General features: G+C 37.9%; 1 protein-coding gene across 3 annotated transcripts in view; it reads right to left on the bottom strand.

Moving 5' to 3' along the window:
• CNOT2 (CCR4-NOT transcription complex subunit 2) overlaps positions 1-15,158 on the bottom strand; it is a 90,292-nt gene that overhangs the window by 50,138 nt on the left and 24,996 nt on the right. For 2 of the 3 annotated variants that reach the window (XM_065040290.1, XM_065040294.1), the window contains exon 2: positions 8,709-8,781. The exons of the other annotated variant lie outside the window; for it this stretch is intronic. The gene's annotated coding sequence lies outside the window, so the exon portion shown is untranslated. The remainder of the gene's footprint in view (positions 1-8,708; positions 8,782-15,158) is intronic. 3 annotated transcript variants of the gene reach the window in all.

Below are 15,158 nucleotides of genomic sequence, written 5' to 3'. Positions count from 1 at the left end.
CAGCATGTGGACCACAGAGGATGGGTCAGAAACACAAAGGTCATCTGGGCTTCCCAAGCAAGGGAAGATGGTTTCTGATAGTGCAGCTGTGAAGCTCCAGCAGTGTTAGGAGGACAGTGTTGATACACTTTTCCATGAGCAAGCAAAAAGACCATGCAAGCTCTGTGTCACTGGGATAGTGTTTTTTCTCTTTCTGCTAATCTTGATGTGGGTCCCTTGTATCACATTTAAGCACATCTGGTATCATTCCACCTGCTAAGTATCCTCCAGCTTTCCCTGTAAAGTCATTACCTTACACAGTCCTCGAACAATATTTCTTAATGGCTCCTACACATCCGATTCATCTGAAGCCAAAAATGCCCATTGATAAGCTTTCTAGACCTGTACTGCTGTAAAATATTAACCCTTATTACATTATTTATGTTACAAGAACTATTAAGTAGTCTTTATCTATTCACTGAACACCGTTTTTAGTTCATTCACCATTTAAAAACTTTTGCACTATGTATCAGATAAAGAGAGAAACCTTATAAACTGAGAGGAAAAAGCAAACTTTGAAGTAATTCAGATTGAGTTCATGATCTCAGGATTCAAATGCTTCCACCACATCAAATCACTTGTACTCTGGGAGAAGAACAAAGATTAAAGGATAGGACTCCTTTGACTTTTTATTTGCTTTCAACTGAGATGCTTAGCCAGGAGGTCAGATTTCTGCATCTATGTTTCAGCTAAAAGATGGGAAACCATTGCTCCAGCCAGGACATTTCCATGTTCATCCCATGTGGATCCTGAACAGGCTCCTCTTATCAGGAATACTGCAGTTACCTCCCTCCGCCCCTCCACCCCCCATAACAACTGATTCCACTCACTTTTTATAAGAGCAGCACTGCCTACCTATTCGTTCCTGGATACAGCCAAAAGTTGCATGTTTGGTTAATCTAAAACATTGTATTTTAAATAAGCCCTGTTTCCCAAGCATTTCCTGCAGCTAAGCGCTATAGAGTCACAAGCAGATCATGATTAATGGACTAGCAACAGGAATAGCTTTTTTTCTTTTCCTCATTAGTTGGACAGAGTTTGTTGACATTAAGTAAATTAGTACTAGATCCATTTCTAGTCTGGCTTTTACCAGGGAAAAGAGGAAAAAAAAATAAGGTATGTTGTTTGGGGTTTTTTTTCATTCAGGGATCACAAGATAGAGGACAACTGAAGAAGAACACAACTAATTTTTAAAGATTTTTCTAGCAGTACATTCACACACACAGTATTTAAAGTAAGCTGCTGACCATTTGTTTGAAGCATCCTCAAGAAAGAGGCAATAACACTATTTCTGCTTTACGCTGAATTTTAAGGACAGGGTACCTTTTGATTTGGGTTTATTTTTTTTTTTTCCAGAGGTATTCTAAAAATAGAAATAGCTGAGAACATTCTGGCCAAAAAATTCATTCTATGCACAGAGCACATCAAACATCTTGTCTTACCTTAAAATACAACTGGAAAATTCAAAACATTAAGTATGTTTAATATATTGAATCCTTGAAGAGAAAGAAACATTTACGAGCTGCCACAACTTCCTGGCAGCATACTTGCTTCTCAGTGACTCTCCTCCAGACTAATGGTACGTTCTGCAAAAGGAGAAACATTTCCCAAGAGCACAGACAGGTTAAAGTTAAATTCATGTATGGCTTTTAAGTGTATCCTCCTAAAACATACTTAGGAGAGCCTGTGACTCTTTAGGGCAAACCCAAAAATGCGAACTTAAAATTAGAGATTCCTACCCTTTGGCTACTTCTTTTTTTTTTTAATGAAAGCCTTAAGTTGCTTTAGGAAGCATATTTCTCAAAATATTTCAGGGCCTGTTTCTTGTAACCACCTGACTACGCAGCCAGGCTATACTGTGATTAAAGCTGTACCGATTCAGCCGTAAAATAAAATGTGACAAAACAACTTTGATGTTTATACATCATATCTAAAGAACAAGGACGCAGTCTTAAAAGCCAAAATTACTGAATTTGTTCTAAACATAATGAAAAAGTATCGGAACTTTTTAAAACTTTAAATTGCTGAACTACAATTCTGCATTGATTTTTTATTATTTAAAGCATTAATTGATTTCAGTAAAAAATTTTCAGAGTTAGATACTATTTCATGCTGGAAAAGATAAATTGGACACTCTGAGATACCTACCATGCTATTACAAATATAAGCAGTAAGTAAAATTAATAAAGCAGTAAATGCACCTATCATGTCTTTCTACTCTACTAATCTTCCACATGTTTAATTTAAACCTCTTCAGTAATTCTGTTCTCCATTAAGGTTGTCAAAAAGGAATTAATCTAGCTATGCACTCCCTCATTTAAGCAGGTGGACTCCAGTCAGACTCCCATATTGTAAAACTTTGGCTCAACATGTACTGCAAACTTTGTTCAAATATCTGAAAGTGAAATAACATGCATTTTTCATTTTAAAGAAACTCCCCTCTGAAGCGACAGACTTTATGCCATAATATTTTAAAACAGAACTACCCCAAACTGGCAGTCTAAGCTCAGACTGCAAATGTTGTTTAGACCTGGCCCAAGTCCCAGACTGGGATGGTCCCCTCCATCTCATACCTTTCCCCACAGTTTCTCAGAAAACAGTCACATGTATTTAGAGCTCCAAGACAGGACAGCAATGTTTAGCGTCACAACAGCCTGGTGAAACACGCAACAGGACATTACTTCCCCATTATTCTGCTCTCATCAAAAATGAAAGAGTAGTTAGTTTTACTGAAAACGAGACTACTCAGTCTTCAGCTAATGTATATAGCCTTGCTGACAATAAAAGTTTTGTAGTTGGTGAAGTGCTTGCAAATGCAAGGCCTGAGATTTCAGTTTTTCTTTTCCTACAGCTGGTTTCATAAAATTCAAAAGTTATCCTACCCAGCAGCATTAATATGCTTTCATCTAGCATTGCAGTAGCAAAACACTCAAATCAGTTTCGGTCTCAACCCATTTTACCCATTTTGCAGATGAGGAAAATACATGGATTTAAATCATTACACCACAATCTGATGCCAAATTCTTTCCAGTCTTCTCAGGGTCAGCCAAGTCCTGGAAGAACTTCTTGCTTTTTAAGTGATACAATGCCTTCTCCACCCTGCACAATCTTGAAGCAGGACTCTTAAAAGTACTGCTTTTAAAAAGAAACCTTGATCCAGCATTAAGTCTTGTTCAGGAAAGAGAGAAGACTAATTTCTTTAGCACATTTCAAAACATAAAATAAACTTCAGATCACTACATTTATCTATAAGTTAAATATTAAAAAAAAAAATGCAGTCGAAATCCAAATAAACACTTAAAAGGTATGGATATATCTTTCTCTGAGCATCAGGCTGTGAGAAAATGAAGGGTGATACATTTCACCACAAAACTATAAACTGGATAACTGGAGGCCGTTACGCGTTACTCAAATTTATAACTATTCTTAAATTAAACAAAACATCACCCACATAGTACAGTTCTTTCAATGACAAGAAGTGTACAATAATTAGCTCTCAAAAACTACAAGTAGTAAAAGCACTTACAAATACTGAAGTATTCTTTGTGTTTGATCCCCTTCATGACTGTCACAATTTAAAAAAAAACCAATTGTTTCCAAATCTCTGTGGTGCCAAAGGCTTTTTTTTTAAAAAAATAAATGTATTCTTTACCACTTCTGTTAACCCTTCTTCCTTTTTAAAAAGAAAGATATCAAAAAGCTTATTGCTATAAAGAAAAAGATTCCTAGAGGCAGTGTAAGTAAGTAAACAGCCCACACACCAGCACTGTGCACAATTCACAACTTCCAAAATCCAGCCACAGACAAAAGAAGTATATTTTTCTAGTTCTGCAGAGCATTTATCTTCAAAAAGCTAGTTCAGAAACACCAATACGTTTAATGTACAGCAGTAAGAATGAAAGAGTAAAAAAATATATTCCTTATAGTGAATGGATACATATCATACTCAAAAGCTTTCTCATTCTTAACCAAAAAAAGCTTCAAGAGCTTCCTGGGTCACCCACAAGTAAGTAAAAAGCAGATAGAATTCAGAGTCCAAACAAATGATTTTCTAGGAATCTTAACTTTAACAGTTATCAAGCAAATTCTGTTGCAGAAAAACCAATTGCCTCAAAAACTGAGACTCCCAGGAGAATCCTTTAGCACTCACGGCTGCTCAAGTACTGACCAGAATCCTGTCGAGCAGCTGCAAAGGAAGGTCTAGATGACTCAATACACTAAATATCTGACGAAAGCTCTGAAAGCAGAACAAGGTAAAATAGATATACTACTGATAGTTGGCAGAAAGCAGTTTACTTAAGAAGTGTTCAAGAACAGGAAGGTTGTTTAGGACACTCTAAAATCCGTTTAAAAGTGACAGCATATTAGTTATGGGGAGCGAGGAATACAAATGTATGACCATGATCCACTACAGACTGCAGTTCCAAAAACTGGACGGCGAACAAGTTTTTTGTTTTGAAGTGAGAGAGAGGTGGCTTCTACAAATTCACTGGACAATTCTTACACTAAGGGGCTGCATAGGAAGATTTCAAAAAATTATTTCTTCAGTTAAAGATTCACTACAGCGTGAATCCTCAGTGCACAGGATTTTCACATGGTATAAGGCTTCTTCAAGGCGAAGTTTACAGTCACAGTCCTGCTCTTGGCTGGCTTGTTAAATTTTCAGCCAATTGGCTCCTATGTGCAGCTTTGCTACATGGTTACACCAGTTATAAGGGTAAGACTATGTAATAGCCACAGCCCCAATTTACAGTATCTTAAAAGCCAGGAAACTGTATCTGAAGAACAAGGTTTTAGCAACCAAAGAAAGGCAAGTACCCTGTCGCCAAAATTCACTTTATCATAAGGATGAATCCCTGTAACGATGGACAACACTATTAAGCAAGTACAACTTGTAAATGATCACATGCAGAGGTGGACTGAAATAAGGTAGTCAATACAGCTGCCTTCATAGTTTTTCCATCTTGCCCCTTCCCCAGGAGCTGCTGACAAACTGCAGAACAAGCAGCAACTGAGATACCACCCACCAATTTACTCCTGGTAGACTATACTGAAATTCACACAGGATTTGCTCCATGCTTGGTCCAACCATCCCTGCAGCGAGTGCAGCCACTTCTGGGCCAGAAGCAAGAACACAGCTGAAGGTGGTAATCAGATAAACCACCCCACTTTCACTCCATGGGGTGCCAGTGCCACACAGCACCTCCCCGTGCTGCTCTATCTGCTCAGCTGCCTTTTTGCTGGGAAAGAACAAAACCAAAAACCCGACAAACCCATGGTTCCTAAAAGATCTTAACTACTGCTGCCTTCAGGCTTGTCATGTCAAGTGTTACCTCTCTATCTAAAATTTCAATTTAAAAGAAATATTGACCAATACCTGTTCATTTATGATTCAAATACTACAATAAGAATGCTATAAGAAAATAATGCTAAAGGAAAAGAATCTGTTGGAAAGCTATGACAAATATGCAGAGAAAAGATGCAAAATCTGAAGCTGGCTTTTTTTTTTTTTAATAAAGATAAATCTGATAAACCTTAGATGAAATGCTTAGATAGCTGTTTTGGGCATGTGTAGACCTAGTTAATCAGATAAAACTGAGAAGCTGTGCATCTTCTTTTAAAAGATAAACTTGAAGACTTAAAAGTTTCTACATTTCAGCTTATTTACAAACAAAGTAATTCTAAAAGGATTTTCAGTATACTATGGCTCTGCAAACTTTGAAAGTATTGTCTGCATCCTCTATGTATTATTTTTTCTGGGCTTCCTGGGAGGTCTATAGTCCGATTAATTGTCAAAATATTGAAACGAAACTGTATAGGTTTTTTACTGTTAGAGTAGAAAGTGCATTCTTGGTCATTTTTATTTTCTGCGTTTTATTATTTTTTTTCCAGTTTAACAGCTTGCTTTCTTCTGATAAATTCTGACAATTTTCAGAGGAAATATTATTTCAAATCTCAGCTATTTATAGTGATCCAACAAATTTCTAAGGAAGAAAAGCTGAGGCTTAGCTTAATAAGGGGAAAGATAGGAGTCTCTCTGGGAACCCAGTGATTTCCAACATCTTATCTGATCTTTTGCTCTGTGTTGATGCTTTCTAATTTCTTCTCATCAAGAGCAGAGCATGTGTGCTGTTCTCTACAAGGACTCTCCAGTTTATTTCTGTAAAGACTACTAACTTTTATAATCAGTCTTACACTTTACATCAAAGTAGAATTTTATAGTTTGTTCCCCCATATATGTTCATAGGAACTGGCATACCCTCTAAATCAGGGTCTCTGAAATAAAACCATTAATACTTCATAATTGTTCAAAGCAACACATCTTTTCTTAAGGATTTAATACAAACAAAAATCCCCATCTGAAAACATTCTCACAAAAACAAAAAGCTCTAAGTTCTGGTCTAAAATACCTACTTTTAAGGGAAGCAAAACATACTCTAGGTATAGTCTTGTGTGAGTGGTTTCTGTAAAACTTGGTATCAAAAGTGCTAGGGACTGGAAAAGAGAGGCAACAGAGAGAGAAGAGTGCACAACCAAAGCAGGTTTCTTTTACAAGATAAACCCACTTCAATACTTCAAAAAGAACAGAGCTGAATAGATTACTCTCAATAAACGAATGACTTTTCATCTGTGAATCCAGTATTTCAAAACAGGTCTGTCTGGTACTGCTTCATGAAGTATCAGATCTAGTACAAATGTAAATAATCAGGGCTGCAGTGCCACTCCTGAATCACATGCGTAGGAGCACTGAAGCTATACCAGTCCCTACTCCCCGTGCCCCAGGTGTGTGCATCCATCCCCGTGATTTCTGGCTTTAAGAAGAGATCCTATTGCCTGCTTCAGAATAAATAAATAAATTCATTCATAAACAAGAATAGTCACCTGCCTTCCTTCTGTCTTCCCACTACCAAGGCTATATGGAACTGCAACTCCTCAAACTCCCAGTTACCAACCTGCAGACTCCATTGCTGCAGTTTAAACACTGGCTCTCAAAGCAGAGCCTTCGCCTGTGTAGGGAACTGTAATTCCACACTACAAGCTGCTCAGATCTCACCTTCTTTCAAGCACTACATGGGAGACTTCACAGAAACATGCTTTGGCACAAAAATCATTCTCAGAAACTGTTAGCGAAATGGCACGCTCTCCAATGGTAAACTACTTACCCAGCTTTGCTCCAGGAAAGCCAAAGCAGTCTGGAGACTGCCTTGGAAGCAAAAGCAACACGTTGATAAATTAATCTGAGGAACAAGAAACCAACCTGCACCAAGCATAACTTTTTCCCAACCAGTTTGGGATTCTGGGACAAAAGCACAGGAGAAAAGTCCACATTCACATTTAAATCCTCAAACTGAAGCCTAACTGAGCATAACAAACAATACATGACAAATGAAAGGAAAAACTCTTCAAAATTACTTCTGGGACTTTCCACAGTGTATCATTAAATTCAAACACAAATTGCCAAAATGTAAAGCAGAGTAATCACACATGCAAGCTATTCTTGAGGTTTACTGACTCTTCTGCTCATCTTATTTTAATGAATCTTAGGCATGTCATGACATGTTCCTGGGAACTTGTCCATGCTACTTTAATGCACTATTTGGCAAAACCTCAAAGTTAACTTGTATGTTTTAAACTTCATGTCGTCTTATCAAATTGACTTTTTTTTTTTTTTTTTTAATAATTTCTAGGCTCTAATTAACTCACAGTCCATAGTCTGCTGACATTCCTTCCTAACTCAGAGGAATTTCACAACTTTTAACTTTTAAAATGTCACAACACCTCATTTGGAAATGTCACCTCCTTGCCACTCTACTTTTAAGCCATAAATATAAGAACTGGCTATATTACATAGCATCACAGTTTGAGACTTGCAATGAAAAACAGAGCCACTGAATTTTTACTTCAGTGACACAAAGATAAAACAAAACAGTTCTGAAACTGAACCTTCCATTTTCAAATATTATTTTATTGAATTAAATGCAATGTCAGCCTGACATATTAACAACAGACATTTCTGTATGAACAAAACTGAGCTGTTTTCGGGGATTTTTTTTTTAACCTTTGCCATTCAAGCTGAAGGAAGACTACGGATTCCAAAGAACATTTATTTGCAAAGCAGGCTATGTTAATGTGAAAATTTAAATCAATAATTTCTTTTACTTCTTTATTTAAGGGGATAAATGTGATTGTTATTCACACACCAAAGTACAGAACTCTCCCACCCACAATTATTGCACTACATGTCAATGCACTGAACGTAGTAACACACAGTCAACAAAACAAAGATGCTCATGCCCAGTCCCTTTATAACTTATATCAGGTAAGTTATGTTCAAATTTGGGAAAACTATCAGAAAGAATTAATTGTTTGCAAGTCTTAAAGTATTTGCAAAATTCTTGAAGGAACTTACAAAAGTAAATATACTTGTTTCAATTTCTTTCTACCACACAAATGCACATATGCATCATTCCAACGCACTTTTAAATAAAATCTCCTATAAGTAGGAAGCACATTAATATGCTTCAAAGCCACTTCCTTCAACACCTCATAGTTGAAATTGTTGCCTGAATATTTTAAAGAGCAAAATCTTGTGTTTTGATAGCTACCCCACTCCCTTAGAATAAGGTTCTCCTTGAAGAACCTTAAGTGCACTGAAAATAGCTACCTACCTACACACTGTACTTTTGCCCATTAATTTTTTGTCTCTGCTGAGGTAAGCAAGTTTTGACCGATGACCGCTTCCTGTAAATGAAGTAGATTAATAAAACATTATTAGTAAAAATATAAAGTTATCTTCCAAGCTTCTTACAATTCTTACTGTTCCATAAACAGAAAAAAAGGCATTTCAAAACATTTTGTGCACTGAAAATAAGTAAAAAATAGGCTTAAAATAAAAAGCTTCTGAGTAGTTTTAAAGCAAAATAAAAAGCAATTAACATACACATACACACAAACTGAAGCAGGAGTCATTAACTATCAAAATTTCATTTTAAAAACAAAACTATTACTATTTTGGAGATTTAAGAAAAAGCTGAATCAATAGTAAGCTTTTTTTTTCCATAGGGGGGAAAAAAAAAAAAAGAAAAAAAGAGTTCACAACTTGAACTAAAAGGCTACAGAGATCTAACATATCTACAGATCCTTTGTCCAAACAGAAAGGCAGATGCCTTGATCCTGTAGAGACAAGTTTTTCTAAAAATAATACAGAGTTAGTCTCATAAGAAAACCACATAAGAAATCACAAACGCCCCCAAAATTATTTTTAACCGTGTGTAACTTATTCACTGCTAAACCAAATAAAACCTAAATAGTGGCCGACCCTTTCTGTTGTACACCTTAAAGGGAATTTTGCCTCCTTACAAAAAAGACAGAAATGCTTCCAAACCATCCTTGGGACAGCCGGAGAACAGCCCAAATTCATGCTCCAACAGTTTTCAGAGATGGCTAGAAAAACAAAACCACAAGCTGGAACCACAGAATCCGTGTTTCCAAAACCAAACAAAACAAAACACACAAACAACAAAAATCAATTGCGAAAGAAGAGGCCCTGACCTTTCAGGATCACCAAAATCAGTATATTCTGGCTGTAACTGGTACAGGAGATGAACAACTACTTCAGTGAAAAACCACATCACCCAAGTCTTGAACACAGAGTGGTATTCTAGGACCCTAAGGTAGTGAAGGAACCAGTCGTTGCATGCAATGAAAAAGTTCACTTTTTTTTTCTTTTCCTCCACCAAAAAGCCAAAGGTCACATTCACACTGTTATGGGTGATGCTGCAAAGAGGCACAGCACAACCAGTTGTGGGTACTGCAGCTGCAGGATAAAACTCCACCAAGTGTTTTGAACTGTCCCTTCCCACAACAATTTCCTAAGGTTCCTCACCTCGGAAGAGCAGCAAAATTTTGCAGTAGATTTGCTAAATAATTCATATACATTTATTCTGCAAAACATTTTCTTCAGCTTTAAGCAATTCAACAAAAACACGTCACTGAAAATATCACCAAAGCGCTAATACACTAGGCGACCTATTCAAAGCGGTTACCACTGAACATGGGCTTACGTGTCTGAAGAAAGCAACCAAGTTGCCCAGGCCCACAGCAGTTATCCCTGTGGTCCCTGAGCCATTCAAGAGCAGCCCCAGTGCCAGAGCTATACCACACAACCAGAACCATAGTTTGCCAGTGCTGGAGTGATGGGAGAAAGCAAAGCAGGAGAGGCTGCCAACTCCGACATGGCTACACCGCCTTGGTGCACATAGAATCACAGAATGGTTGGGGTTGGAAGGGACCTCTGGAGATCACCCAGTCCAACCCATCTGCAGGTTCACCAGAGCAGATCGCCCAGGAATACGTCCACGCAGGTTCTGAATGTCTCCAGAGAAGGAGACTCCACAACCTCTCTGGGCAGCCTGTTCCAGTGCTCTGGCACCCTCAAAGTAAAGAAGTTTCTCCTCATGTTTAGATGGAATCTCCTGTCCTTCAGCCTATGCCCATTGCCCCTCATCCTATCACTGGACACCACTGAAAGGAGTCTGGTCGTATCCTGTTGACACCTACCCTTGAGATATTTATAAACATCGATGAGATCCCGTCTCAGCTTCTCTTCTCCAGGCTGAACAGACCCAGCTCCCTCACTCTCTCTTCATAGGAAAGATGCTCCAGACCCCTCATCATCTTCGTAGCCCTCTGCTGGACTCTCTCCAGTAATTCTTTGTCCTTCTTAAACTGGAGAGCCCAGAACTGGATGCCACACTCCAGATGTGGCCTCACCAGGGCAGAGTAGAGGGGTAGGAGAACCACTCTCGACCTGCTGGCCACATTTTTCTTCATGCACCCCCAGGATACCGTTGGCCTTCTTGGCTACAAGGGCACATCACTGACATACCCAAACTCATGACATCTCACAAAGGAACCACAGGACACCAGGCAAGCTCCTCTTTCCATTTCCAAAGGTTGCAAAATAAATATACAACATGCAATAAAGTCAGTAGACAGTTTTGGATTTGCCTGGTTTTGCAAAGAGATGGGGCTTTCCAAGTGCCTACACCAGACAATCCAGAGACATTCTCCCTTCATCAGTACTAGCAAGAGCCAGTAGCACTGCCAGATGCAAGAGGGACTCGTTACAGTTGGGTACAAGGATGTGTCTGACAGCCGGTTCATCACCTGCAAAGGCACCAAATACTGTGGAAACCCACAGGTTTCTTTTTGGAGGAAGGGATTTCTGCAAGAACTACATTTGCTATGAAAATACAGATGATATCACTGAAGTCTTACAGACAGACTGCTTCTTTCCACCTGACAAGAGAGTGGATCCTTAGAGAGCTCCAACACCCTAAGACATAAAACTTTAGTTTCCAAGACTCCATTCCAGGTGGATTCTACACTCAGAATGCATCACTCCACATTAACACTGCTTTCTTGTCTTAAAATGTTATTATTTCAGTTCTAGCATCCATACACTCGACGATTTTAAGTATTTCTTAACACAATATGACTTGAGAGAGCTATAGTCAAAGCAAATTGGAAATAAATACACTCTGAATGAGAAAATGCCAACCTTCATTATTTTGTTACATACGTAAATAATGTTATATTGAGAAGACAACACAGACTAGTACAAATATTAGCTTATTTCATGTATACACACAAACTCTAAGCTGATTAAAATCACTGTAATTCCAACTCATTACAGGACTTTTGTTCTCTGTGTTATAAGGGAAATGAGAATTCTTTGGCCCAAAGGCTGTGCATCAAGCTGCATTCTCCTTTCCCAAATTAGATGTTAATTTGTTGATTAAGAATTTTGTAGGAAATAGGAAATGCTCCCTAGCAAAGAGACATCTCATACTCAAGAGAGGTTAGCAGCTGCTACCATGTCCTGCATGGGAGCTCCTGGCTCCTGCTGAGCTTTCATTTCTGCAGAAGGCAGGAGCCAGTGTCTACTGGGTAACACCATTACTGGCTCTTGGACCCATGACAGACCTCACACAACCTCCCTGAGGAACCTATCCCAGCATCTGACCATACTTACCAAAATTTCCTCTGACCTCTAAAAACCCGTCTATACAAACATGACGATGATCTTATCCCATCCCTGAGAGCAAAGAACAGCTTTTCTTCTCCCTCTCCTTTTGCACTTGCACAGCATTGTACTAGCAGCTCCAGTTCTTCCTCTCTGCCCTTCTGGTCCATCTTTGCTAGACCCATGGTCCTTTTTAGTCCTTTTAGCAGTTAATATACTTCTGTAAGTACAGTAATCCATGTGAGGTCCTAATGTCTTTGAACACAGAAACTGTATTTCACAATGACCTGTGCACAGCCTCCTACGTATACATCCTGGAATGGTGTCCGCTTCCCTCTCTCCCTCAACAATGTTACGCTGGTCTGAATGGCTTATTACAGCCTACAGCCACCACAACCTTCCCTGCTAATTAATCAGTACTCCTCATTACATATTTTTACTGTTTGCCATCTCTGGATTTGCCTTTTTATGCAAAATGGGTACATTTACTTCCTGTTCTATCATCCACTAATTCAGGAAAATATCAAAAAGTACCAGGCTCAAGAAAATGCATGGAACCTACAGTTTCCCTACAGTTTCAGAGTGAAGTACCCATACTACAGTTTTCCAGACAACTTGTAGTAGTTTCAATTTAGGACATACCTCCTTAGCTTAGTTATGTAGACTATACTATCATACGTTAAAAGTTCTTAAAATACATAATATCTGCTGCTTCTCCTCTACTCAGATCTTCTGCTCCACCACAGAAGAATTGTGAATTGCTTGAGTGCAGTTTGTTTTTGTACTAAATCTCTTCCAGATTAAGCTTCAAGAGTAATACCTGAGTCAAATTCAATCTATAGCACAATTTTAGGTTTTGCAAAACCTCAACCAAGTGACTGACTCTTCATTCTAACAAATTGAGAAAAAAAATGTTGTTAGGTCCTTAAAAAGTTTAACAAAATAAACAGACTAAAAAAACCCACAAAGACGACAAACTCTAAGAGCTACCTTATTTTAAAACTTAGACACAAAGTAAAGATCACAGAAAAATAAGTAAAAATCTATTTTTTTTAAAAAAGCTAAACATAAAATTCAAACAATTTCTCAAACATCAGCTTCCCTTTGATTTTCAGAAATGCTTATGCAGTATTCATATTGACCCAGTCCCACTTCAAATTTCAGACAACATAACAATGTTTATACCAAAACACACTAAACATGCATGTCATTTTGCCTAACATTTCTTCTATGCTAAGCTCAGATAATATAGCCTGCTTCTTTTTGTGATGCATTGGTTTAATATATGCATTTTAAACACTGGAGAAGGCAGCCTGCATTTTTCCCTGTAGAAGAATTACTTTGAAAGATATTTTCTCTGTAGTCTCATACTCATTAGTATTATACTCATTAGTCTTGACTGATTGACAACTCCATTATTTTAAACTTTGATTTGCTGTTGTTATAGTTGAAAATTAAATTTATTTCAGCACCTTCCTTCAAATTCAAGTATTCTTAAACTGCTTTGACTTAATATACTTGAAAAACCTTCAGCTGATCAGTGATCCTGATCTCAACCACTTTACATCATTTTCAGGAACACAATGTTATTTTTTTTATTATTATTTTTTAACAGGGAAATAGCTCCCTCCTCCTGTCTGTACTAATGCAGAGCTAAAAAGAAAAGTTTTCTCTAGGCAATGAGGCCCTTTTGCATGCCCCACCAAACCAAGCAAATCTGCAGCACAAGGTCTTTGTCAGCAATGGAAGAGGTCGGAAACAGACAGCTGCATGAAGAATCCTGCTTTCAAGAGCAACACGATTGCTTTAGGGTCAGTCAAGTATCAGGGAGGAATTGCTCCCTAGAGTGACCTCTTATCCACTGACTATAAAAGGGAGCCTGAAAAGGTAGGTGAACCAGATTTCAAACTTGTTAGTAATTAAATATAAGCAATGCAGACCTACTCACTGCAGCTAGCTAAGCATACTTTACCTTTCCTCTGATCTTACTGATTGGAACAAAGCCAGTAATCCTAAACTTGTCATGCCAGAACTCTAATGGCTCATGCTAAAAAGAATATCATTGTTTTATTTGTCACACAGAAATACAACCACCATCTAAAATGAATTACTAATTAACTGTGTATGCTAAACTAAACCAAAGTTTACCACTTACTGTATTTACCTGCAGCTCATTTACCTATGCTCTCACATACTCTTTTTCAACTGCATCTTACACTCATCTGAGATGGTTCTAAACTGCCATTACTATGTCAGGATGCACTACTTGAAACCTGAAGTAGAACAGGCACCAATGATTTAAACAACCAAAAATATTTACAAACTGCTCAAACATACTGGACTTTGGCAGGAGCACAAAACAACTATACAAAAGGCAGCTAACAGAAAACAAACATTAAACACAAAGGACCCATAATCTTGAATTATCTTTTACCATAGATACTACCACTATTAACTTTACTGAGAGATGGCTATCAAAGCAGAACCACCGCTGCTTTGCAGACAGGTTCAACTATGCAACCTGAGCGTCACACTTGGTAAGTACAGACGCACACAAATATCTGAGCACGGCTTCTAAAACTTCCTATTATGCAGGCAAAATGAAGTAGGGAAAAAGAAATACTTGAAGCTTGCTTGAGTATCAGTTTCCCCTTTAAACACTTCAGAAATTAAAACCAAAAAGACTACCATTCTTTCCATATAAAAGTCAAAAATACAATAACAGTTTCCATTCAGAAAATGTCACCACCTGACTACTATGAAGAAAAATAACACAGTAAAGTTTCAATTAACAGCATTCACATATTAATGGAGAGGTCATCTGCATACTTTTCTGTCCAGTTTACTTGACAAAAAAAGCCCTTTTCTTCTTGGCACTTTACAACAACATTCTTGTTCACTTGCATCACGCAGATGTCTGAACAACCCTAGCAGAACAAAGATTTTCATTTCACCCAAGTTAGGGGACAGGGGTATAACAATCCATATATGAAGATATATGCACACACACAAATATGTGTGTTCATGCATATCTCACTAAAAAGGTTTCCATGCAGACTACAGATTTCAAAAGCTTTAAGAACTAGTAGCA

The sequence above is a fragment of the Columba livia genome, chromosome 1 (genome assembly GCF_036013475.1).
Source record: "Columba livia isolate bColLiv1 breed racing homer chromosome 1, bColLiv1.pat.W.v2, whole genome shotgun sequence".
Taxonomy (NCBI): domain Eukaryota; kingdom Metazoa; phylum Chordata; class Aves; order Columbiformes; family Columbidae; genus Columba; species Columba livia.
Note: the sequence above shows the minus strand (reverse complement) of the source record. Positions and strands in the feature narration are given on the sequence as shown.